The following is a 25990-nucleotide window of genomic DNA, read 5'->3' as shown; positions in this document are numbered from 1 at the left end:
ATAGAGCATCAACAACTATCTAAGAAAGTGAAAATTTTTGCGTCACTCTTATCGTTCCCGAGATATTGGCTAAAAATGGCCAATTTCCCCAGATTTAAGGAGCCATATCTCGGGAACCTTAAGTTATAAAGAGATTATACTGATGCTGATCAATATCTAAGAGGATGTTGAACATTTTGGTACTAAAGAGTAACCGGTGGCCACTGTTCACTGGCTACTGCTTTGGCCAGTGGTCAGCAGTTAATATCGGTAACAAAATGTTTAGCATCTCTTAGATATTGATTATCATCTCTCTATGACATACCGTTCCCGAGATATTGGCCAAACATTTCCGATTTCGGGAGATTTAAAAAGCCGTATCTCTGGAACCGTAAGTCATAGCGAGATCATATTGGTGTTGATTAATACCTACTGAAGAGGATGATGAATATTTTGGTACCAAATAGTAACCGGTGGCCACTGGCTAATTGGCCACTGTTTCCCAGATATTGGCCAAAAAGTTCGACTTTAGGGAAATTTAAGGAGCCATATCTCAGGAACCGTAAGTCATAAAGAGATGATATTTTGCTAATTTTTGCGAGAAGCAGAAGAAGGTGTGGATAGAAATATTTACTTTTACATGTAGGAACAATCACAGTTATGCTTCTCGCTCCATCTCTCCTTTTTTTTTTTCAGGGCCGCGGTGGCTCAGTGGTAGAGCGTTCACCTCTGGTGGTGCTAGGGGTATCGGGTTCAAACCCTGCTCCCGCCAAGTGAACTTTGTGGTGGACAAACACCGTGTGCGTGGGTTTTCTCGGGGTTTTCCCGTTTCCTCCCACTTTCTTCATTTCATTTATTTCTCATAATCACCGTCTCCTTTAGCCTAACCGGCATAACCGTGGGACGTAAAACTCAAAATTTCATTTCATTTTTCATTTTCTCCATTCTTTTTTTAAGTTCATTCTGGCAATGCTCTTGGAGCATTCTCAACTGGTTTTGATAATAACATCTGGTTACAATAAAGGAAACCTGATGCTAATAAATGCAATAGCATATAGCTCGTAACTTTATCTATTCTCTCTTAAAATAATCCAATGAAAATTGTTAAAATTATTCCGATTTAAGGGTTAATCAGCGGCGGGATTTGTAATAGGAAATGCACAACTCGGGTCACTTCGTCGGCCAACATACTGCCAATTTCTTACGGAGCATGATACTGAACTTGATGAATCACCACCAATTTTTGTCAGAATATAGAAGATGTATTCGATCCAGGACTCGAGTTTGATTTTAAAGCCGATATTCAAGCCGGAAGTTGTAGAAATCAATCATTTCCGGTTTTAACGTTAAAGGGCAATAATGGTAACAGAAATCGAGAAGCGGTTTTCTGTAGTGGATTAAGCGTCCCAAGAATACATTTCATTTTCATCCTTAACTGTCTACTGAGACCAGAAGTGGTGCAAATCCACTACATCTTCCGGCTTTGATATTGATCTACACCAGGGTTGGCAAAAACATGGTTTTTATTAAAAAAAAAAAACGTTTTGAGAGGTTTAAACCCGGCTTTTTGGTCCAAGTCCGGTTTTTGGTTTAAATCAGTTTTTTTTCTTTTGTTTAAATAATTTGCTCTATGTATTTATATCACATATGGACAGACACAAGTTTGTTTCGCCTTCGTGTTATTATGCAACAACCGGGTTATGCTGGAAGGGGTCACATAAGCTTAAAGCGGAATCCAAACTGCTTCTTGGCTTACATCCGAGTCAAATTGTCCTGCATTTGAACTCGAAACCCGGACTAATTGGCCACAAATGTGATACGTCTGCAGCCTCACTGACGAAGGTCACTCGATAAAAATACGTTGTACTGATCTTTACATACTTGTTAATATAATTGTCAAGAGTCATTTCAGAAGAAAAAAAAAAAGATAAACAGTTGCACAGGTGAAACCATTATACAGAATTACATATGGAAAATTTTAAAATGTTGCAGAGTACAAAAGAACTAATTTAGTCCAAGTTAGTTCACTATTGATTTTATTAATCCAAGTTAAAGAAATACAACGACTTAATTTGCATATCAGTAAAAAAGTGCATAATGATACGAATTATTTGAGTCCACTTTGGCTCTGACCCATTTATACATAAATAGATACCAAAAATACTTCTGATTTCAATAAATGTCTCTTGTGGGGTTTGTATGACCCCCCAAAAAATACGGCATTTCGATGTATTTTATCAATAGTAAACATTATTAAAACGAAACAATATTCAGAATTTCTTTGATTGCAATTGAATAACAATAATAACAAACTATAAAAAAATAACAAAAGAAACATTCATAAAATAATATATATATATATATATATATATATATATATATATATATATATATAAAACAAAAGTTGCTTTTGTAGTATAATCTCTTTGAATAATGAATGGGAAATTTAGTTCTGAATATAATATGAATAAAATACAGGAGTCAAAGGTGATAACCGACAAATATGTGTTCAAGATTTTACGAACACACACACTTTTACGAACATTTTTCGTTTTTTGGTTTAAACCACTTTGGTTTAAAACCAGCCAACCCTGATCTACACAGACCAAACGCGATTCCAGAAGTTTTCTAGAATCGATTTAACGTCTTAAAAATGGATACCATATTTTATCATAACCCTCTACTGAAGCTGAAAATAATGAGATATCAACCACATCCGGTTTTAAGGTTGATCATTCTAGAGTGAAAACGGTAACAGATAACAAAACGGGTTAGCAGCAATTGATTAAGTGTCCAAAGAACATATTCTATCTCCACTCTAACCTCTTTACTAAAACCGGAACTGGCAGAAATCAACCACTTCCGGTTTTTTCGATGATCGCTCTAGAGTGAAAACGGTAATAGATAACAAAGTACGGTTAGCGTACCAAGGGTATATTCCAACTTCACTTTAACCTCTCTACTAAAATCAGAAGTGGCAGAAATCAAACAGTTCCGGTTTTAATGTTGATCGAACCACTTCCTGTTTTAACGTTGATCGGTATAAAATAAAAATGGTAATAGAGAGAAGTAGTTTTCAGCAATCAATTAAGCAAACTAAGAATATATTCAATTTCCACTCTAATGTCCCAATTAAACCCAGAAATATTAGAAATCTACTACTACTACTTCCAGTTTCAACACGAATTGATTAAATATAACACTATGCAAACCAAACTCCTTCACGTGGTATACACGTGACACTGTTACTTGTTTCTCGGTGGCACGTGCTATGCTACTGAATATCTTTTTGGAACCTTGCCAACAATGATCTTGAGGTTCACATAAAATTTGACTAAGATCAGTTGAACGGCTTAGAAAAAGATATAAAATCGAATTGCACTTTTGGGGAAGAAAGCAGAAGTCAACACAAACGTTCTCTTAACTTTGTGGAAGCCAATACGAATGACCGACTCAACAGCCACTTAGCTGATTTCATTGTGGAAGCAACGATGCAATGTAAACAGTTCCGTTTCCATAGCAAATAAAGCGTTGTCTCTCCGTTCAAAGGTCAGAGGCAGACCGCTGATTAGCAATTACCCAAGCGGTGAGATGATTCTCAAACAAAGCCTAGAGCAGAATCTCAGAAAACTCACACACTTGAGCGTACATTGACAGTAAGATTAATGAGTTACTCTTTATAAGGAATTTTGAAGTGCATGTTCGGCACAAGATAATGCGTCTCTTAAATCATTTATCAACGACATTAGAACTGGATTATGCGCACCTTCCAATAAACCTTGTTTAAACTTCTCAGACGCTTTCCAAATACACTGAAGTTTGTTGGCTGCAAGAAATATTTTACCTAAAGACGACACTTGATAAATATTCGTGGGTTTTTCGCAAGACGAGGAAATATTGTTCCTTAGAGGAGATGGAAAATGCAAATCTTACGCAACCCTAAGGTAAATGTGTGATATTTGTTTACAAACAACACAGCTGTGCCACGAAAATGTAACAAGTTTTCTTGGAATTAAGGCGTGGGACGTCAGGCAATTTAACCGTTCTCTTTAAGAAATTTGTCATTGTCTTTCCCCGGCCGCAGAATGAAGGCGGTGGTGATACGTTCACTAGATGAAATGGATACATACTTGGCATTCTTCTGTTAAAACTCGGAGACAGATCGACCAATACCTTCAAAGAATTTGATTTTTAGACCCCGAAACTATACTAACATAACTTTAAGTCTTGTGGAACGGCTATGTCCGATTGTCTAATAAGGTGGACCGAAAAAATCATTATTTTTCAAGTCGTAATACCGCGGAAAAGTTGTAAATTGGGGAAACTAACAAATGGGGCAATAATAATAATAATAATAATAATAATAATAATAATAATAATAATAATAATAATAATAATAATAATAATAATAATAATAATAATAAAATCTGTTTACAAGTTCCGGTTGTGCATGTGTTCTAAAGTTTGACGAAATTTGGAAAAAAATCACATTTTTGTTATAATTTTTAACATATTTAAATTAGCCTCTTCCCGAATGTAATAGCTCAAATTCTTATGTATTAGATCAGCAGAAAATAATGTTTAAATCCATTAATGTCTTCTAGTCGCGTATTGCCTTCAAAATTAATTAAATGTTGAAAAAAATAATACAAATAAAAGTTTAAGGAAAAAACACTATAGATATGCCACATTGACTTGACACCTAGTTCTTCCGTTCCAAGCGCTGTTATCGGCTGAAGGAATTCCACTCTCATTCGTCATCCGGTCTCTCGCTTAGAAACAGCTGAACCCTTATTGGCTCAACGTGTGAGCTTTAGTTCACATTTTTGCCACGGATCAAGACATTTTGGCAGCACTATAACAACTCACATGTTTCATTTTTGTTTTTGTTTTCTTCATTAAATATAAGTATAAATGTTTAAAAAGAAATTATTTTAGACCATTAGTAATATTTGTAAACATCTTTATTAACAAAACTATGTTTGTGTGAAGAGTCGTAAAGCCAAGAAACTCATGTTGAACAATCGAACATCTCCATTTTCATTCATTCTTAGCTGAAGGTACCGTACTTTGAAATCTAATTTATGGGCGTGGCATGGTTGACGTAGACAGCAGAGTTACAGCGAGTGTCTGAATTTTTTAGAATTGGCAGCGGAATACTATGATCGATTTGAACAATTCTTTTTTTCTAAATCGTTATCAGTTCCAGTAAGTTTCAACTACAGCTATTATATTTAAATATTGACAAGTAAAATATTTTTTTAAAAAAATGTCATAGAAATGTCAATTTTTCCAAATTTCGGCAAATTTTAGAGCACGTGCGACCGGAAGTTATAAACCGATTTTATTTATTTTTTAATTAATTTTTAGTCTTCTCAATTTGCACTTTTTCCGTGGTATTACGACTTGATTTTTAATTTAATTTTTCTGCTCACCCTAATGTCCAACTGTCTGTCTGTTGACAGATATCAGAGAAAAACGGAAACATAGCAAAAAGCGTGTTTTTTCTTTATTAAAAAAAAAAACAAATACTGGCTGTAAAAGAGGACGCATAGAGGCAGAAGACATCAGCCACCAACTGATCACATCCTACCTATCTCTCCAAGCTGCCCTGCGTGGAAGGGACTCCATAACTTTACCTCTGCGCTGCAGGGTAGAAAAGCTACAAAGGAATGACATATATGGCCCAGGATGGAAAACTTCGTCAAACCAATCGAGAGATTGTTGACCTAAGATGATGATCATTGATTTGTGTATAGTAATTCTACAAAAACCTTTAACAATGTATATATATATGGATTAGATGGATAGTGATGGAGTGATGTACCTAAACAATAAATAAATTGGAAGAGTTTTGTAGAATTATATATAATTCTACAAAACTCTTCCAATTTATTTATTGTTTAGGTACATCACTCCATCACTCCAACAGTACATGGTTGATCTAACCCATATACTACGGGATAGATGCACCAGTCAGCCATTTTTTCAAGCTTAAATTTAGGATACAAACATCGTTTTTCAGTCTTTAAAAAACAAACTTTAGTTATGGTTACAGAATGTCTTTTCTTTGATTTCGTGCAGAAAAGCATACCCTACATGCACAATTACTTGAGTTATTGGAGGCAGAAAAAAAAAGTGGTCCATTGGCCCATCTGTACCGGGCTTACTATATATACATACAAGATAAGGACCACCCTAATATACAATGTGAAACGAGTCTTCACTCGTAAGTCAAAGAAATGAACAATTTTAACCCTTTTCAAGAACAATTAGTTTTTTTTTCTGAATGCGAAACTAATACTTTATTTTTAAAAGAAGGTATTACTTATTTATAATGAACGATTTCAAGAGAAGAGAATACATCTAACATGATATAAACTACCTTCCTTTGCCATATCCCACTTTCACAAAGTCTTGTTTATTTCTTGTTACCATTGCTGCTACATTCCTCAGATAACTATCCACGTTCTTCTGATTACTAGGTATTCAATAACGTTATACTACTGCGAGCATAGAAATATAGACATGTCGAAAATAATTGAAGAATGTTGCCATATTGTGCTTTGAATATAGAAGAAGAAAACTGATGGATACTGTCTTCTATCGCACTTGTATCTTACTTGAAATGTGAAAAATTAGGCTGGATATTCGGAGCTTCTACTTACCTATATAAGGAATAAGTGTACTTAATGATGCCTTTGTTTTTGCTTTTCTATGGAATAAATGTGTCAAATATAAGTTTCTGTTTCTGGTTTTTAGAAATAAGTATTCTAGTCAAGAAATCTGCTTTTTCCTCTATTGATAGTCTCCTCTACAAATAGTCTCCTCTATTGATTTTGAGGGAATAAATATGACCAGAGATGCAAGGGCTCGGGAAAAACGTCTTTTTTCAATTTGAAGATTGAAAAGAATGTTTTTCGAAGCAACATTTCCACTTCAAAGGCACGATAAAATGAAACACGTAACGTTCACATCGTTCTGTGGGCGACAGGCCGGCCCTAGGCAATTTGACGCCCTACGCAATGACATCATTTGCCGCACCCTTCCTCCAGAACAACAAATCTTAAAAGCCATGATTTTAATTATGCTACCCCATCATGAACAACGAAAGGGAGGGAAAGAGCACTCGCACTCAGAAAGACTTAAACACTACAAATACAATCACATCGTGTCTGTTTTTCCTCTTTAAATAATACCGTATTATGGTAGTGAAAGATAAAGCGGACACAGAGAAAAGATGGAAATCCTTTTTAAAGAATGCACTATCGAGCTTTGTTTTTGTGAGAAGTAAATAACCCCAATGGTAATCTCTGTTTGTATATTTGTGAGGAATAAATATTCCTAATGCAACTCTCTACTTTTGCTTTGTAGGGATCAAATAACCCTAAGGATATAATTTGCTATTGTTTTGTGCGGAATAAATATAACAAATGTACTATCTGATTGTGTATTTGTGGGGAATAAGTATTCATAATGCAAATATCTACTTTTGTGTGGATTAAATAAACCTAACGCTACTCTCTGGTTATTATTTTTATAGGGAATAAATATGCCTAATGTAATCTCTGCTTTTGTTTTGTGGGGATGCAGTAATCCTCATGCTAGTCTCCGATTTTGAATTTGTGAGAATAAATATTTTTAATGTAAGTCTGCTTTTGAATACCACTCATTCTAGCTTTGGAACTTCTTGTATAAATTAACAGACAAATTCTGACCAAAGCATATATTAACTAATAAATAATAGCGTTACAGTTTCGGCAAATTAACTTTGCCTTCATCAGACACATTATGAAATACAATTTCTAAGATTACAGCTTATATACTTCTTAAGGTGAGAGGAGGTATTCCATGAACCAATCATATTCGTCCTTTCCTTTAACAATTTTTAATTAATATATATGAAATTTTTAATGATACGGACGAATATGATTGGTTCATGGAATGACCTCCTCTCATTTTGAGAAGTATATAGATAAGCTGTAATCTTAGAAATTGTATTTCATAATGTGTCTGATGAAGGCAAAGTTAATTTGCCGAAACTGTAACGCTATTATTTATTAGTTAATATATGCTTTGGTCAGAATTTGTCTGTTAAGTCTGCTTTTGTTTTCCCGGAAATGAATATGTCTAGCGTAAGTCTCAGCTTTTTTCTGGGAAATCTATGTAAATAAACAATGAAAGTGACGACCTTTGTAACTTAACCCTTGAACCACCCGACCGATCTCGATCGAATTTTCAATATAGATGAGGTTCAGGACATGGATGGTTCTTATTATTTCACTTTGACGTTACAATGTAGGGAAAGGGGAGGGGATGGATATATAAATCAATTGAGAATACTCCAAGAGCATTGTCAGAACGAACTTAAAAAGAATGGAGAGATGCAGCGGGAAGGAATACTGTGATTGTTCCTGTCTGTAAAAGTAAATCTTTCTATCAGCACCTTCTTCTATTTCTTGTGAAAATTCTCAAAATATCATATCTCTATGACTTACAATTCCCGAGATATGACTCCTTAAATCTTCCGAAATTCGAAACTTTCTGACCAATATCTGGGGAACTGTGGCCAATTGCCCAGTAGCCACTGGTTATTATTTGGCACCAAAATGTCCGCCATTTTCTTAGATATCGATCGACACCAATATGATCTTTCTATGTCTTACGGTTCTCGAGATATGGCTCTTTAAATCTCTGGAAATCGGCCATTTTTCGGCCAATATCTCGAGAACGGTGAGAGTGACGCGAAAAATTCCATCACTTTTTCAGATGCTCTACCAAATAGAGGGCACAAAACCGAAAAATTGCAAATAACAGACAGACAGACACAGTCACAGAAAATTCGGTAACGAAGTTTTTAAGTTTGTTGAAAATATGGAAAATGGCCGATATTTGTGTTGAATCCATAGTACTCTGGGTCGCTGAGATGAACAGTGACACTTCCCATGCACTTTAAACCCAAATTCAGCACCGCAACTTAGGGACGGGAAGAGGTGGAATACATATATCCTCCTGACGCCCAGACGGAATCGCAACATCAAGCACGAGGAATCTTAACTGCTGTGCAATTGCATAACATAAGGCGCTTCTGCTATTGTTCGTCTGACGGAAGCAAAATTTGGACTGTAGAAATTACCCTACAAAAGGTTTCAACACAGCAAAGCTCGAGATATTCGCAGGAACGAACGGGCAAATGTTTTTTTTTTTTTTTTTTTTTTTTTTTTTTTTTTTTTTTTTTTTTTTTTGAGCAGGCTCTACGCGGGGTGTCAGGAGGAGGCTCTCTATATATAAAGATCGAAAATGACCGATATCAGAGAGTGCTTCAACAATAGTAAAAAGTACTAACGGAACATATTACTAGTTTTTCCTATTTTAACCACCAAAGCGGGTAATTGATGCTAGTAAAATATAATTTTCTGTGCTTTCGTTGTTTCTAGCAACAAATATGCCTTATTATACCTGTATCTTTTTCTTGTATTTGAGTTTAATGTCCAATGATTATGCACCTAGACTAAGGGAAACTGTGATGATTAAGAATGATTTGATGGAATAAAGGAAGTGGGAGAAGACGGGCGAAACCCGAGAAACCTACGTATAAGGCACTACACTTCAAAGTTTACATATTATTACGAAATCACACACCAAAGGTGAGCGCTCTCCGATTGATCCAGCTTGGACACCTTTCAACCCCTTACATGTTAAAATTTCTTTAAAGCACTTCCTTGGCAAGCAACAACTAACTAATGAGGTTGTATACAGGTTAATTCTTGTTAAGGTAAGAAGAAACAAGAATTTTAGGAACCATTAAAAAAATGCATCAAAATATTGCGAACTTGGCCAATAATTGACTTGAGTTGACTTAGAGTTTAACGTCCCTTTCAGCAGCTAGGCTATATGAGACGGGACCTACTGATTAACGTGGAATCCGAACCACATGAGCTCCAGACGAGAATCGAAAAGTGATAGTTTGGGTTCGACTAGACTATATGTAGTTCTCCAGATATAAGGCGTATAAGATAATTTTTGACTGAAATATATTGTTTTTTATGCATTTTTGGACCAGGGGTCACGAAATTTTTGAACGGCTCCTAAATCGAGTTTTGGTATTTTCTACGGAATAAGGACATCATACTGACTTAACTGATATTTTGAATTTGTCTACACTATATTTCTATGTAGTTCTCCAGATATAAGGCGTACAAGAAAATTTTCGATTGAAATATACTGGATCTTTTGAAAATTGGACCGATAATGACTAAGGAAAAAGACTTGTTCAAATCCGTGAAGGTATTAAGCTCGCGCAACGATTGTCAAATCTTACAACGAGCGCCTCAATTCTTTAGAATGCATAACCGTTGCGCGAGCGAGATACGTTGACCAATTTGAATAAGTCTCTTTCCTTAGTCATTATCGGTTCAATTTTCAAAAGATCTTGTATATTTCAATCAAAAATCTTCTAAATCATTATTGGTTTAAGTGAGATTTGACTAGAGCTATTACATTTTAATATTGACAAGTTAAGTAAGATAAAAAGTATTATAGAAATTTTTCGAAACTCAGCAAACTTTAGAATACATGCGCGACCAGAAGATATAAACCGATTGTATTTCTTTCTTTTTTTTCTTTTTTTACCCCTTTTTAGTCTCCCCAATTTGCCACTTTTCCGCGATATTACGACTTGAAAAACGACTTTGCATTTCTCGGTCCATCCTAGTATACATGCAACAACGCTAGCGCATTTAATCTCATGCAGTCAAGGGGTTCTAATAGTACAGTGATCAAATCACAGTGATTAAAACTCATATTACATGAAAACTTTTTTTGCACAATGACTTGCTGAAAAGCAAAGAAAGTATAACTACACGCAACTTTCGCAAAATTCTTTGGCACATTTTAAACATTCTGTGATAATGTCACTTCGCGTTTTCAAGTATTCCCGGAAGTTCCCTTTTACGGTAAAATATATATAAAAATGTATAAATGTGTTACTAAGCCACAGATATATTTTACTTGTTCATTTCAACTTCATCATGTAAGAGAAATGACAGCATATTGCAATAAAGTATACATTTTTATGGCGTTTCCGACAGAATACAGGTCACAAGTGTGTTGGATGAAAGAGATGCGTGTTACGGAAACGTGCGAACTGACAGCAAACACACATGTCACATCTAAACTTACAATAATGCACTTTTAATATCATTTCAATACGCACACGAAAGGAAGGTGTGAGTTTTATTTTGTGCAGTTGTTTTCAGCGTTAATACAGCTTACGCACCACAAAATGTTGAAAGGAATGTGAGGCATCCTGGGGCGCACCGAGTCTAGACTCCCTACAACTTACTAATTAGGGATACATTTGTATAAGTTATTAATAAAGCTATATTTGTTTGGCAGAGGAATAATTGATGCAGAATTAATCTTACATTTCATCTATACTCATTCTTTCCTTATAAAAATTATCTGGTTCTATATTCAATGAACTTTAAAAGTCTCTCGTCTGTCGTCTATCTGTCTGTCTGTCCGTATGTCTGTTATTTGCGATTTTTTATTCAATTTTGAACCCTGCATTCGAAAGAGCATCAAAATTTATCAGAGAAAATGATGGAATTTTTCGCGTCACTCTTACCGTTCCCGAGATATTGGCCAAAAAATGGCCTACTTCCAGAGATTTAAGGAGCCATATCTACGGAACCGTAAGCCATAGAGAGATCATATTGATGTTGATTACCTAAGAGGATGTAAACATTTCGGTACCAAATAGTAACCGGTGGCCCCTGATTAACTGTCTACTGGGCAACTGGCCACCGTTTCCCAGATATTGGCCAAAAAGATCGAATTTCTATTTAAGCAGCCGTATCTCGAGAACTGTAAGCCATAGAGAGATGATATTTTGCTAATTTTTGCGAGAAAGAGAAGAAGGTCCGGATAGGAACAATGGCAATTATCCTTTCCGCTTCATGTCTCCATTCCTTTTAAATTCGTTCTGGCAATGCTCTTGGTTTTCTTCTGAGAATGTAGATGGCAACACTTAACAATTACTTATCGTCTTTCCAGAGGTAGAATAATATTAGTGTAGAATAGGTAGACGTAGTGTCTTATAGTATTGGACTCTCCCTCAAAGTTTGGATCCTTCCCGGGCCGGTGTGTCCAACCAGTGTCGTGAGGCATACTGGGCACTCACAGCCACTAGGTTTAGAAAACTCCCGATACGCCTTCTAAAGACTCGGTGACGCAGCAACTGGCCAGTGTTGCCAAAACGTTGGCACAAAAAGTCGCTAAACAAGATGTGAAATGATTCCAATTTTGGGCGAAAAGTCGCTAAAATAATTATTCGTAAAATCCGTTGTCTATAAGCATTGTTTTAAAGATGAAGATGTAAAATAATATGTTCTACTCACATCTTTATCAACAGGATGCAACCAATCCTTGAATTCAGGAATAGTTTCACATTGTTTCCGATACTTTTGTTCATATTTTGGAGTCATAATAGTTCCGAAATAATTAACACTACAGTATTTACGCTATATAATTTTCAGAAAAAGTTCAGAACAACTGAAAGATCCCAAGGGGCAAATTTAACAAACATCCACTTCGCCTGTATTCACGCATCTATAGCTAATATTTTTGCTATCGGTAATGCTGTATTACTTGTGTCTCTCACCGGAAGCTCTGCGAACTAAAGATATGAAGGATGGAGTTGTTAGTTCTCTGATAGAGAACAAGGGTAAAAGATTACAATGCAGAAGTATGGAAGGGTGGTTACGCTGTATTACCAAACTCGTCATCACTTGAGTTCATTAAAACAAACAAAAAGAAAGAAAATAGCATAAAAAACTGCTTTGAACTAATAATGCTTCTTTACAGATGGACAGATTGTTTGCAGCAAAAAGTCGCTAGAGTAGTGAGTAAGTCGCTAATTCGTCATTTTAAAATCACCAAAAGAGTCGCCAATCAGAAAAAAAATTGTTGCTATCGTGGAGGCCGAATCCCTTAGATTTAGTGACCCCCAAATTGGCAACACTGAAACTGACAACTTGTTCGTCGACATAGTTCAGCCAGTCGCTAACAGACGGCATCGGAGCGGATCAGTCTCACGAAGAGCTGTCACGCAAAGTGTTTTTTTTTTTTTTTTTAAGATAATACTCTTTGACAAAACTTTCTTAATGTGCGTCTGGAGGCATCTATTCCTAAATCTCCAGATTAGATCTAGAGATTAACTGGTTCGGCTAATAACTTAACTTCCAGTTTGTGTGGTAAATTCAACCTAGTACTCTTAGGGGGCATGTAGTCTAGTGGTTATAGCGTTGGACTCACCTCCACGTGGTCCCGGGTTAGATTCCGGGCCGATGTATCCATACAGTGTTGTGAAGCAAACTGGGATCTCAGGCCCACTAGGTTTAGAAAACTCCTGATATGCCTGCTCAAGATAAAGTGACGCAGCAAGCAGATCACGTGTTCGTCGGTAGGTTGGACGTAGTTCAGCTGATCGGTAACAGATGGTGTTGGAGCGGCTCAGGCCCACAACAGGCAATCACGCTAAGTGTTTTTTTTTTTTTTTAACATAGTACTCTTTGATAATAAAAATGTTGAAGGGGACCGCAGTGGCTCAGTGTAAGTGCGCTCACCTGCAAGTGTATAGCTGCAAAACAACTCATTATTGGATCAAAAGATCCAATATATTTCAGACAGAAATTTTCTTGTAGGCCTTATATCTGGAGAACTACATGCACTGTAGCCAAAGCAAAACCATCATTTAACTCAGTATGGTGTGCTTATTCTGTAAAAAATATGAAATCTTGATTTAGGATCCATTCAAAAATTTTGTGGCCCTTGATCCAAGAAATCCAATATATGTCATTCAATCAAATATTTTCTTGTACGGCCTATATCTCGAGAACTACATATACTGCAGCCAAACCAAAACTACCACCTAACTCAGTTTGATGTGCTTATTCCGTAAAATATACGGAAACTCGATTTAGGGGCCATTTGAAATTTTTGTGGCCCCTGATCCAAAAAAATCCAATATATTTCATTCAACCAAACGTTTTCTTGTACGACTTATATCTGGAGAACTGCATATAGTGTATCCAAACCAAAACTACCACCTAACTCAGTTTGATGTGCTTATTCCGTAAAATATACGGAAACTCGATTTATCTAGAGGCCGTTCAAAAATCTTGTGGCTCGTGCCCCAACTTGGCCAAGATCGCAATCTTTTGATCCATTTTTTTTATCATTCTTAAAATTCTTGTTATATTTGGACTACAAATAGTTGAAATCCGCTAGTTTCTGATCTCGCGATCTGGCAATACTGATCCTTAATTGGACCCGAACTAAGTAACTGACCTGATCCCTTTTGAACCTGAGTGCCCGGTTCGTGAATTTGAACATCTCTGCTTAGAAGTACAATATTTACCCCTTTTTTTCATTTTTTTTCAAAAAAGATAAACAAATAAAATATATAGTAGACTGTTCATCTCTTTATTTATCTCATGATGATAATGATCATAAGCATTATCATCAAGTATTCTGCCAATATTGGTAGGTCACTTACCCTAACTTAGAAGTTTACAATGACCCAAGGTCTTCAGCTAATCTTATTGTCTTCACGTACGATTTTTCTGATTTGATATCATCAACTGTAGTCCCCTTCACCCCTTCCATCTCATTCCTTCCACTATATTCTCTAGCACAACAGCATTGTTTCAGTTATCCATTATTTTCTGGGTACTTTTCCAACCTGCCAATATTGCTGTCGAGTGTGTCTAACGAAGCATTAACGATGGACCAAATTATGTGAAGTTTGATGAAAAGTAGTGGGCCAATTTTACACTCACAGCACTTTGGAGTTGCTTTAATTCTTGAAGTTCTGCAGCATTAACGAAAAATATTATGGTAGAAAACAACAGAAACGTAACACTCATAATTAAGCAAATTTAGTGAAGTTTGGGACATATAGCGAGCTGCATAAAGTCGGCTGGACCCATTTTGAAGTTGTTCTAACTCAAGCAGCACTAGACCCGGGTTCGATTCCCGGCGGGAGTTCATGTGGTTCGGATTCCACGTTAATCAGTAGGACCACGCCTCATATAGCCTCGCTGCTGAACGGGACGCTAAACTAAAATCAACTCAAGCAGCACTAATAAAATTTTTGGCAGAAAACAAAACGAACAAAGTACTAACGATGAAAAGTTCGAGTTTGGCGTCAATTATCGTGCCAACTTCACGGACCTCTAATTATCTCCATTCTTCTCCACACTCACATTTCCATTCCTCCTTCATCATTTTTGGGAAATGTCCATGTTTCTGCCCTATACAGTACAATACTACATACGAAGAAAAAATATGAGTCTTTTCTCAACTCTTTATATACAAAATAGACTTTTCATTCTCCTAAAAGCTTATTTCGCAATTTCTATCATTGCTTTTATTTCACGTTTGCACTTTATGTCAGCGATAACAACATTAACCAAGTATCGGAAACTAATCAGTTGTAGTATTTTCTCCCCTCTTACTTCTAAGCACAAAATATTCCTCAACAAACTAACCATTTTTTTCTGAGATTGATTTTGTTCTGGTTCAGTTCGCGATTTGAGCGTATTGCACCATAATTAACCCGAATACGTGTTTTTTGGAGGTTCAATGCCGCGTTCACAAAAGCTCTCCACTGACTTCTATTCTTAGCTAACTGCACCCAGTTTCTACTTTGTATTCCAATCTCTGCAAGATCCATCTTAATATTGTCTTCCCACCTGCGTCTAGGTCTTCCTAATGTTCGTTTTCCGATTGGTCTTCCAGTCAAGACTTTCAAAGCGTTTCTATATTCTTCCATTCTATCTACATGACCCGCCCACCTAAGCCTCCTAGACTTATATAGAGCCTATATATATATATATATATATATATATATATATATATATATATATATATATATATATATATATATATGTATATGTATATATATACGCCGTTAATGAACTATACCGGTAAACTGTAAGAGGTGATTCCTCACATCAAAATAAGAGAAAAAGATCATATAGACCTGTGCAAGTAACATAGGGATTACTTGACAGGTAATAGGGAAATCCTAAGTTTCTTTGGGGAATCTCACATCTTGCGGATGTTTGAAACATACATTTTTCAATCGAATAGGTATGACTTCGAGTGTCATGTTCTACACCGCACTTTCTACGTTGAGTTGTTTCTGAATTACAGCCCTCTGAAGTTCATTTTCCCATCCTTTCGGGACCTTGTATCGCCGAAAATATCCCTCACTGACCGAAGTTCCAGAGGACTTTTTTGCTGGTTTCGGTGTCGGGAATGAGCTCCCGAAGTTTGTTCAATTAGTTTCTTACCACCCTATATATATATATATATATATATATATATATATATATATATATATATATATATATATATAAGGAAACTGATGAGCATCCTCAAAATTTTCAGACATGTGTAGCCTTTCAACACTTTTACTCGTTTCTAAAATCTGGGTATGAATACATATTTTAAAGTGAAATGAAACATTTACGTTCAACCTCTCAATAATGTGTCCTTTTTAGCAAAGGCAGACGATGATTAAGGCAAGTGAATGATGATGAAACAATTGGTGAAATAAGTATACGTATGGGAGGAAAGGGTAGTACCCCGAGAAAACCCACAAACACGATGTTATACACCACAAATTTACTTGGCCGGAGATCGAACCTAGGACCTCACGTACTAGAAAAATGAAATAAAATCTTTGTTTTACGTCCCACGCTTATGCCAACTAGGCTAAGGGACAGATGATTATGAGAAATGAATGAAATGGTGGAATGAAAAAGTGGAGGAAACGGAGGAACTCCGAGAAAATTCATGCGCACGCTATATGTCCACCAGAAAGCTCAGTTGGCGCGAGCTGGGATCGAACCAAGGACCCAAAGCACCGGAGGTGAACGTTCTATCACTGAGTCACCGTGCCCCCCACGTACTAGACGTAAGCGCTTAACCAATGAGCTACTGGCCTCTTGCGATATACTTTTATAGATACCCTATATTTAACGTTAGAATACACGTTTTCGATCCATGTTCATTAAGCATTTCTTGTTCTATTTGGTACACGAATCCCCTCTCAAAGTTTGTCATTGTATATAGCCAATAAAATTTTTAACAACTCACCTGCTTATTTATTTAATTAGAGTTTTGTATTACGTTTCATGTATATGTAGATTATTTATTAGTTATAAAATGCTGCAGTCCGGTAGCGAATTGAAAGCAATTTGGAATTCGTTGTAACAGAGTGATTTATTGCCCACAGATGGCCAATAACCAATTTAGCCTCTAATATAAAGTGTGAAATTGAGATAGTTTGGATCAGTGAAGCCGCAAATCCAATCCAGTTTCGTCCAGTTTCGTGGAAATCCCAGGAGAGTACCAGGTCTGTACAGTAATATTGGAAAGGCTGCTACAAATGACACGAACAGTTTACGTCTCTTAAATGCTTTTTTCTTCCGGCTCAATGGAGATACCATGTATTTATATTCGTTAAAATAACAAGTTTAAAATTACCCATGAAATAACACTTTCGATAAAGTGGATACTTTCAAATATCTAGTATCACTATTAACAGACCAAAATTATGTCCACGAAGAAGTTAAATGTCGACTAAAAGCATGTAATTTGTGTTGTTATTCGGTTCAAAATCTTTTGTTGTCGCGAGCGAATCCTATCGAGGAATGTAAAGCTTAAAATATCCTAAGTACATATAAAATCACATGAAATAAAAGGGTACCTCCAGTTGGGGTGAAAAGTTGAAATTTGGTATGACTGTAGTTTTCCGGGACTAACCGACAGGAAAATTGCCAGAAGTATATATATATATATATATATATATATATATATATATATATATATATATATATATATATATATATTAATTTTTAGGGTGTCTAAAGAGGGGATGAAGAATTTCAGCATATTATTTAAATGGTATTTTTTGCCTATAATTGCATGTTTTAGGTACTTGGAATCAGAATAAAAACTTGAAATTGGGTATGCTTTTACGTTTTAGTTAGCATTACCTAAGTAAATCAATAAAAATAAAAATTTCCAACTTTAGATTGGTTTTGTGGGGAACTGGAAACTCTTTCCCATGTTATTTATATGGGACGTCTTCTACACCCCAAAATGTTATATATATGAGATAAACCTTGATAAACCTTTTACACCCCAAAATTATTGGGCACTTCTTGTAGGGCTACAATGATTAAATTTGACATCATTGTAGCTTTCTAAGACTAACCTACAGAAAAATTGCCAAAAGTGAATATTTTTAATCTTTAGAGGATCTAACGGGAAGATGAATACATTCCCCATGTTATTGAAATGGGCGTTTTCATGAGATATAAAATCTTATCTTTTGGACAGTTGAAATAGGAAAAGAAATTTAAAATTTGGTAGAATTGTGGATTTAAGAGGTGCGAGGCCGTAGGTCGAGCAAACACGAGAGTGTAGGGCGACGCCCTCAACTGGACAAATTCAGGAAGTATAAAGAGCAAGTGCATGGAATTCACTGTCGATGCAAAGGTTTTACATAAGAGAAGCGAGGCCGCCGGCCGAGCAAAGGAGGGGATCTGGGGGCAGAGCCCCTAGCTAGCCATGGGCTAGTTTTCTATATAAAACAATAATCTTGTCTGTTGTGCTGTATGGTTGAGAGAGGGGGTCACTTTAAGAGAAGGACATAGACTAACAGTATTTGAGGATAAAATCCTGAGATGAGTTCGGACCCAAGAGGAACGGGAATTTGGAATGGCGGAAACTTCATAATGAGGAACTACATAATTTATATTGTTCACCAAACATTGTTAGGGACATCGATTCTAGGAGGCTCAGGTGGGCAGGTCATGTAGCCAGAATGGAAGAAAGCAGAAACGCTTTCAAAGTTTTTACTCAAAATCCAATCGGAAAACGATCATTAGGAAGACCTAGCTGTAAATGGGAGGATAATATTTAGATATATTTCGCACAAATAGGAATAGAAAGTAGGAACTAGATCCAGTTGGTTAAGGATAGAAGTCAGTGGAGAGCTTTTGTAAACGCGTCATTGAACCTCCGGATTCCATACGCAATAGACTTAGTTAATAATTTGTGCTATATATTTTTGTTCTCGTCACATACACATAACGGAATATATAACACAAACCAGCGAGTACATTTTCAGCTAGTTACATGCAAACGCACTTTTTGAATGTTCATGAGATGAATCAATTTTTGTTTAAAAATGTAAATCCTTCCACACCATATTCAATTTGCGGGATTATTTTTTTTCTTTTAATCATTTAAAGTGAGTGTGAGTTTTATTTCACATGTGACACTAATACAGACTTACAAACTATATATAAGGTAATTCAATTTGTTTCACGGAGGGCACGGTGACTCAGTGATACAGCGCTTATCCCTAGTGTGTGAGGTACCTGGTTCGGTGTTCGTCCAAGTAAACTTGTGTTGGACAACACCGTGTCCGTGGGTTCTCCCGTTTCCTCCCACATTTTCGTTCCATCAATTATTCCATCACCATCCACTTGTCTTAGTCATCGTCTCCCTTATCCTAAAGGGGATAGTCGTGGGACGTTAAACTCAAAGATTTCATTTTTCCAATTCGATCCGCAATGCGAAACTACGGTAGAGTTTCAAAGTATACGAATATGTACTTTTTTTTAAAAAAAAATGTACATTGGCTGTCAAGATCTCACATATAGATTGACATATAGGGGGGCGCGGTGGCTCAGTGGTAGAGCGTTCACCTCTGGTGCTTGGGGTCCCGGGTTCGATCCCAGCCCCCGCCAAGTGAACTTTGTGGTGGACAAACACCGTGCTCGTGGGTTTTCTCGGGATTCTCCCGTTTCCTCCCACTTTCTTCATTCCATCATTTCATTCATTTCTCCATCACCGTCTCCTTTAGCCTAATCGGCATAAATGTGGGACGTAAAACTCAAATATTTCATATAGATTGACGTATATAACATACGGAAGACTGTTAGATGTCATACATCCTGCTGCGGCATGATGTAATATCTAATGGGGAAAATGGCAATACGTATATAGTATATGGAGAACATATGCTCAGTATAGATTTCCGTAGTAAACTTATGGAATCTGTATATTTGTACGTACAATATACCGTTGTTCGGATAACGGAGTTTTCTCCGTATATTGAGTATTCTTAAACCGTTAGTAAATGCTTCATTATGTTTGTACACAATCACTATTAACCTATAGATTGTTTTTTTTTAATAATGTAAATCATTTAACAGTTAAATAGTGCTTGAGATCTGAAACTTGAGTGAATTAGTAGTCCAGAAGACTCGAGAAATTTCCACCCTCGTCTCGTTGTCGCAAATATATATATATCGTCTCGATTTCTGGATAACAAATGTCTCGTCTCGTAGGCAATTGTAATTGCACACGAATAATATTGCATTTCTTTTAACCCTTGTGCACTACCGTGGGGTCCTTCTGGGACGCCAGAGATATTTAATGTAGTACATCTCTTAAATACACGTGAGTATCTAAAAGTCTGTTCTTGTATTATCTGGCTGTGCATGTTTAATATACTGAACACAAAATATCATTTCTTGTTGTTTTGTTTTTATGTAAAAACCTAGCTGAAATACCCATTCTTCGCACGGGTCACATAAAATATTCACGTAAACAAATTGAACAAAAAAAGAAAAATATATAGGTCATTTTCTACTACTTTTACATATCCCGGTAAACGCCCCCTGAGACCCACTGGTTCGAATTTTGAAAAAAAAATAACGCCTCTCGCCCGCAGCCGATGGGGGCTGTATTTGGGAAGTCAACCCCTGTGGAAGTATCACTATTCATCTCAGCTACCGCAAAAGCTATGGATTTGACACTAATATCGGTCATTTTGGATTATTTTTACATGTCTTGGTAACCCTCCGAAGTGACTCGCGGCTCGCGTACAGTGGTAGCTAAATTTGAAAGTCATCGCTAATGCAAGTGTCACCATTGATCTCAGCGACCGCGAAAACTATGGATGTGACACTAATATCGGTCATTTCCGATTATTTTTACATGTCTCGAATTCCGCCCCTTTCCCTTGCCGGTGAACCCCAGCCCGCAGCCAAATGGGGTGATTGTGGAAGTTAATGCGATCGGAGTTTCACCATTGATCTCAGAAACCGCGACAACTTATTAATTCGATACTAATATCGTTCATTTTCTACTACTTTTACATGTCCCGGTAAACGCCCCCCTGAGACCCCCATGGTTCACATTTTGAAAAAAAAAAAAAAAAAAAAAACGCTTCGTCTTGGTCTGGGGCCTGGACCAAGGTACCCTTGACAAACATTTGGTAACTCTCGTTCCAATTGTCTGGTCTCCAGGCCGCACACAGACAGACACACAAACAAACCTTTTATTTTATTTATATTACACTAGCATATACTACCCGCTTCGCTGCGTTGAAATGAAAATTTAGATGCACAACTCCGTATCTCATGTGTTAAGTATCCACGAAATATGCTGTTTTTGTTTTTAATGGCATCGGAAAGATCATTGATCATCTCGGCGACCTCGAAAACCATGGATTCAACACTAATATTGGTAATTTTCGATCATTTTATTACCTCTCCCTCCCCAATGTTGTTGGTCATGGCTTCGGAAGTGTCACCGTTCATCTCAGCGACTCCAAAAAATAGGTATTCAGCACTAATAACGACCATTTTTCATCATTTTTGAATATCTCTTCCTCCCCCTTCCCCAAGTTGCGGGGTTGAATTTGAATTTAAACGGGATCGAAAGTATCACTGTTCATCTAAGACATCCAGAAAACTATAAATTCGACACTGTTTGTTTCCATTTTTGATCATTTTTATATATCTATTTCCCCCTCCCGCAAGTGGCGGGGCCAATTTTGGACTTAAACCGGATCGGAAATGTCCCTGTTCATCTGAATGATCCGGAAAACTATGCATTAGACACTAATAGTGGTCATTTTTGATCATTTTTAAATGTTGATCCCCTCCCCTACGTTCTACCCTGCTCATCCAAAATATCATGGCTGAACTTGGATTGAAACAGCATTACAAGTGTCACTGCTTCTCTCATTGACACCGAAAACCATGGATTCAAAACTAATATCGGTCATTTTTGATCATTTTTAAATTTCTCTCCCCCTCCCCTCCACTACGTCTCATCGTCAAAATGAATAGCTTAAAGTAATTCCTGCCCCAAAACTCATGTTTGTTGAAAATTTGATTGAGATCGGTCGAGTGGTTGAAGAGTGATGAAGTCACAAAGGCAGTCATTTTTATTTTATTTTTACATATATATCTCCCCCTCCTCCTTCCCTAAGTTGGCTTGTCAAAGTGAAACGATAAAAAAACATCAAAAGCCCGACCCTCATACATGTTGAAAATTTGATCGAGATTGGTTGGGTGGTTCAAAAGTTATTAGGTTTTAACTTATTAGTTTTTATTTATACGCCCCCTCCCCCTCCCCTAGGATCTACCGTTAAAGTGAAATCACAAAAATGTTTCCAGATCCCAACCTCATGTATCTTGAAACCCACAAACGCCCCTTGAACAACGGGGGTGTGACCCACTTTATTTTTCACTACGTTACATGGGCTTTATCATTCATGTAGCCAAACCCCCGTTGTTCCACTTCAGGCACACTACCCGTTCTCTTGTACGAATTTCGTTTAGTTTTCTTCTCAGGTTTTCGATGTAACACGGTATTGTTCAATGCAGTTGCTAACGAATAAAACTGGTCTTGGGCGTTTGTGGGTTAAGATCGGTCGGATAGTTCAAGAGTTATTAAGTTAAGAAAATAGTCACTTTCAGTCTTACATAAATTGATTTTTATATATCTCCCCCTCCTTTTCCACCCCTACGTTGCTTCGTCAAATTTAAATCACAAAAACGATTCCAGGCCTGAACCTCATCTATGTTGAAAATTTGATCAAGATCGATCGAGTGGTTCAGGAGTTATTAAGTTTTATTTACTTTTATACCCTTTCTCCCTCCTCCCTCCCCTCAGTTCTACCACCAATGTGAATAGCCAAAAAACAGCCCAACCTCGAAACTCATCCATGTTACAAGTTTGTAGAGATCGGCCGGGCTGTTCAAGAGATTTAGAGTCACAAACATAGTGATTTTCAATTTTATATACATAGATTAAATTATATGATTGTTCACTACTGGGGTAAAAGGACCAGAAGGTAATACCCATGTAAGTACTCAATTATTTATGTTATTTTTCTTTGTTTCTTGTTACGAAACGAGGAAAATTAGTAGTTTCCATAGTGTTCAATAGATGGCAGAAATTACTAATATATTGTTCCCGAAAATTACTTAATTATTGACATAATAATGTAAGTTGGGTGTAGAAAAAGAAAGTATTCTTACATTACGCTACGTTGTTTGTGATCTTGTCTCTTTCTTCCTAAGGTTCCTATTTGAAACGATAGATAACTTGAAACCTGCTTCCTTTTTTGAATAGTTTGTGAATAACAAAGTCTCTACCTTCAAAGTGCTAAAGCCCTTTACGTCAAGCAACAATCCCAGCAAGATGACATGACTTAATTATTCTAGGTTGTAGTTGCGACTGTTGCCTGGTGACGAGATCATCAGGCAGTACTTTAATATTTTGATGATGATAATGACAGTCTGAAAATAAATGAAATGAAATGTTTGAGTTTTACGTCCACGGTTATGCCGACTAGGCTAAAGGAGACGGTGATGATGAAGAATGAATGAAATGAAGAAAGTGAGAGGAAACGGGAGAACCTCGAGAAAACCCACGAGCACGGTGTTTGTCCACCACAAAGTCCACACGACGCGAGCTGGGATCGAACCAGGGACCCCAAGCACCGGAGGTGAACGCTCTACCACTTAGCCACCGCGCCCCCTGATAGTCTGAGTTCGAATGCAATACAATAAAGTAAGTTTTAAAATGTGTCTGTATAAAATTTCTGTACGAAACACTAATAACTACTTATTTTTAATTGGAGTCTTAAAGGACCCCACGGTATCTCGTATCCTATACAGGGTGGCCCAAAAGTAGGTATACAGTACCATTGTATTTCATATCATTTCTTATTGTTATCAAACAGGTAGACCTAGCTTCTTTATTATTTGTTCTTAATGTCTTTTTTACTTATACCTTAAGCCCGGAACAGCCGAAGCAAATAAACCCATAAGCTAGAATGTTATACTTGATCAAGCAGGGGTGTGTAGGCCTACCTACTTTTGGGCCACCCTGTATTTTCCACGGTAATACACAAGAGTTAAGCCGTTTAACAAAGTCAGGGAATTTAATATACGTATGTGCACCTTCTTATAAAGTGAATACACATTCATAATCGAGTTTCATGAAATTCGGATGTCACCCTGAAAGAGAGAGAGAAAAGCTCGGAAATTTCAATGCGGTGAGCGTGGCAGGGAGGATTGTGCGAACAGCTGGATTTAGGGATCGGGGTATTCTGGAACTCCAGTAAATTAGAACTCACGTCAGCAAGTTTCCCGTGCCAAAACCAGAATTTCAAATATTTTCTCTTAATGTCATCTGTTTGTAGGCGACAAGAGGGTGCTGCAGATATTTATTATCTATAAACTTCAGAGTTTATTCAGAGTAAGTAGCACCACAAATAGTTTAGAGAGAAAGAAAAGAAAACCAAAGAGCCAAACATGAAATTATGAGATCGCAAACCATTTCAAAGAACAAAAATTGTTATTCATACGTAACTACTTCACCTCCCCACTTTCTGGCTTCCCTCTTAATGTTTTATAACTCAGACGCGCTTTTGCAATAACCATTTGGAATAACGGAAGTCATAAATCACGGATGTATGAACTTGATAAATTTTTCTCTCCACACGAACACAATCAACCAAATTTTTATATCGTACTTGGAACACCTACTTCCATTGACCCCAAAGGTCATGCACATGTTAAAAACAGTAAAACAAAAGACTTAAGAGAAGTAATGGGATATAAAATTGTATTCTTATCACTGGGAATTGCTTTCGCGCATGATTAACCCACGCTAAATAAAACAACATATTCACGACGGTGTCGATTTCGACCAGAAATAATCAACTATTTTGACTTATACGCGTCGTGCACTGTCTAATTAAGGGAAGTGTAGACAAATAGCAATTGCTACTAGAGTGCAGCACAAACGTATTTCTACGGAGCTGGAATATTCACAAAAGTCCGGTTGAATTCATGAGATGCAAGTACAAGAAAATTACGTATATATGTTTCACACTGCCAAACTATGCCATGAAGAAGTACGGCATGAAGAATTATACAAATCTACCCGTCCTTCTGTTTAACAGTCTATCGACAAGTAAAAAACGGTTTTGCCAAACAGTTGACACACAATGAGAGATGAAATTACTCCAATTTTGCGTAGAAAGTCGTCAGAAAGTTATTCGTGGAATTTTGTACCTCTCTCTCTCTCTCTCTCTCTCTCTCTCTCTATATATATATATATATATATATATATATATATATATATACACGCTAATATAGCACCTTTAATACCTATGCCAGAGAAAATGTGACAATGAATCATGTATAAATAACAATGATACGTCATTTAAATTACAGTACTTATACAAAAATTTCGTTTTAGTAATATATATATATATATATATATATATATATATATATATATATATATATATATATAGATAGATAGATAGATAGATAGATAGATAGATAGATAGAAAGAAAGATAGATAGATAGATAGATAGATAGATATAGATATAGATAGATAGATATAGATATATAGATATATATACAATATCTTACTTCATCTTTATTCACGCTTCTACAGATACCCAGTTTGCTATCCGTAAATTCATGGACAGGATGTTGTCCACCACAAACAATTGCATGGGATTGAACCAGGGATCCCACGCTCCAGAGGTAAGTGCTCTATCGTACCCCCCACATGATCCATACGGTTCGGACCAAGTTACGC

At 36.6% G+C, this 25990-nt stretch overlaps 1 protein-coding gene across 1 annotated transcript in view; it reads right to left on the bottom strand.

Annotated features, from left to right (window-relative positions):
* Positions 1–25990, bottom strand: part of LOC145674663 (uncharacterized) — a 583703-nt gene that overhangs the window by 289764 nt on the left and 267949 nt on the right. The window lies entirely within an intron of this gene.

The sequence above is a fragment of the Thermobia domestica genome, chromosome 17 (assembly GCF_964235325.1).
Source record: "Thermobia domestica chromosome 17, izTheDome1.hap1.1, whole genome shotgun sequence".
NCBI classification, from domain to species: domain Eukaryota; kingdom Metazoa; phylum Arthropoda; class Insecta; order Zygentoma; family Lepismatidae; genus Thermobia; species Thermobia domestica.
This window is presented reverse-complemented; position numbering and strand designations above follow the sequence as displayed.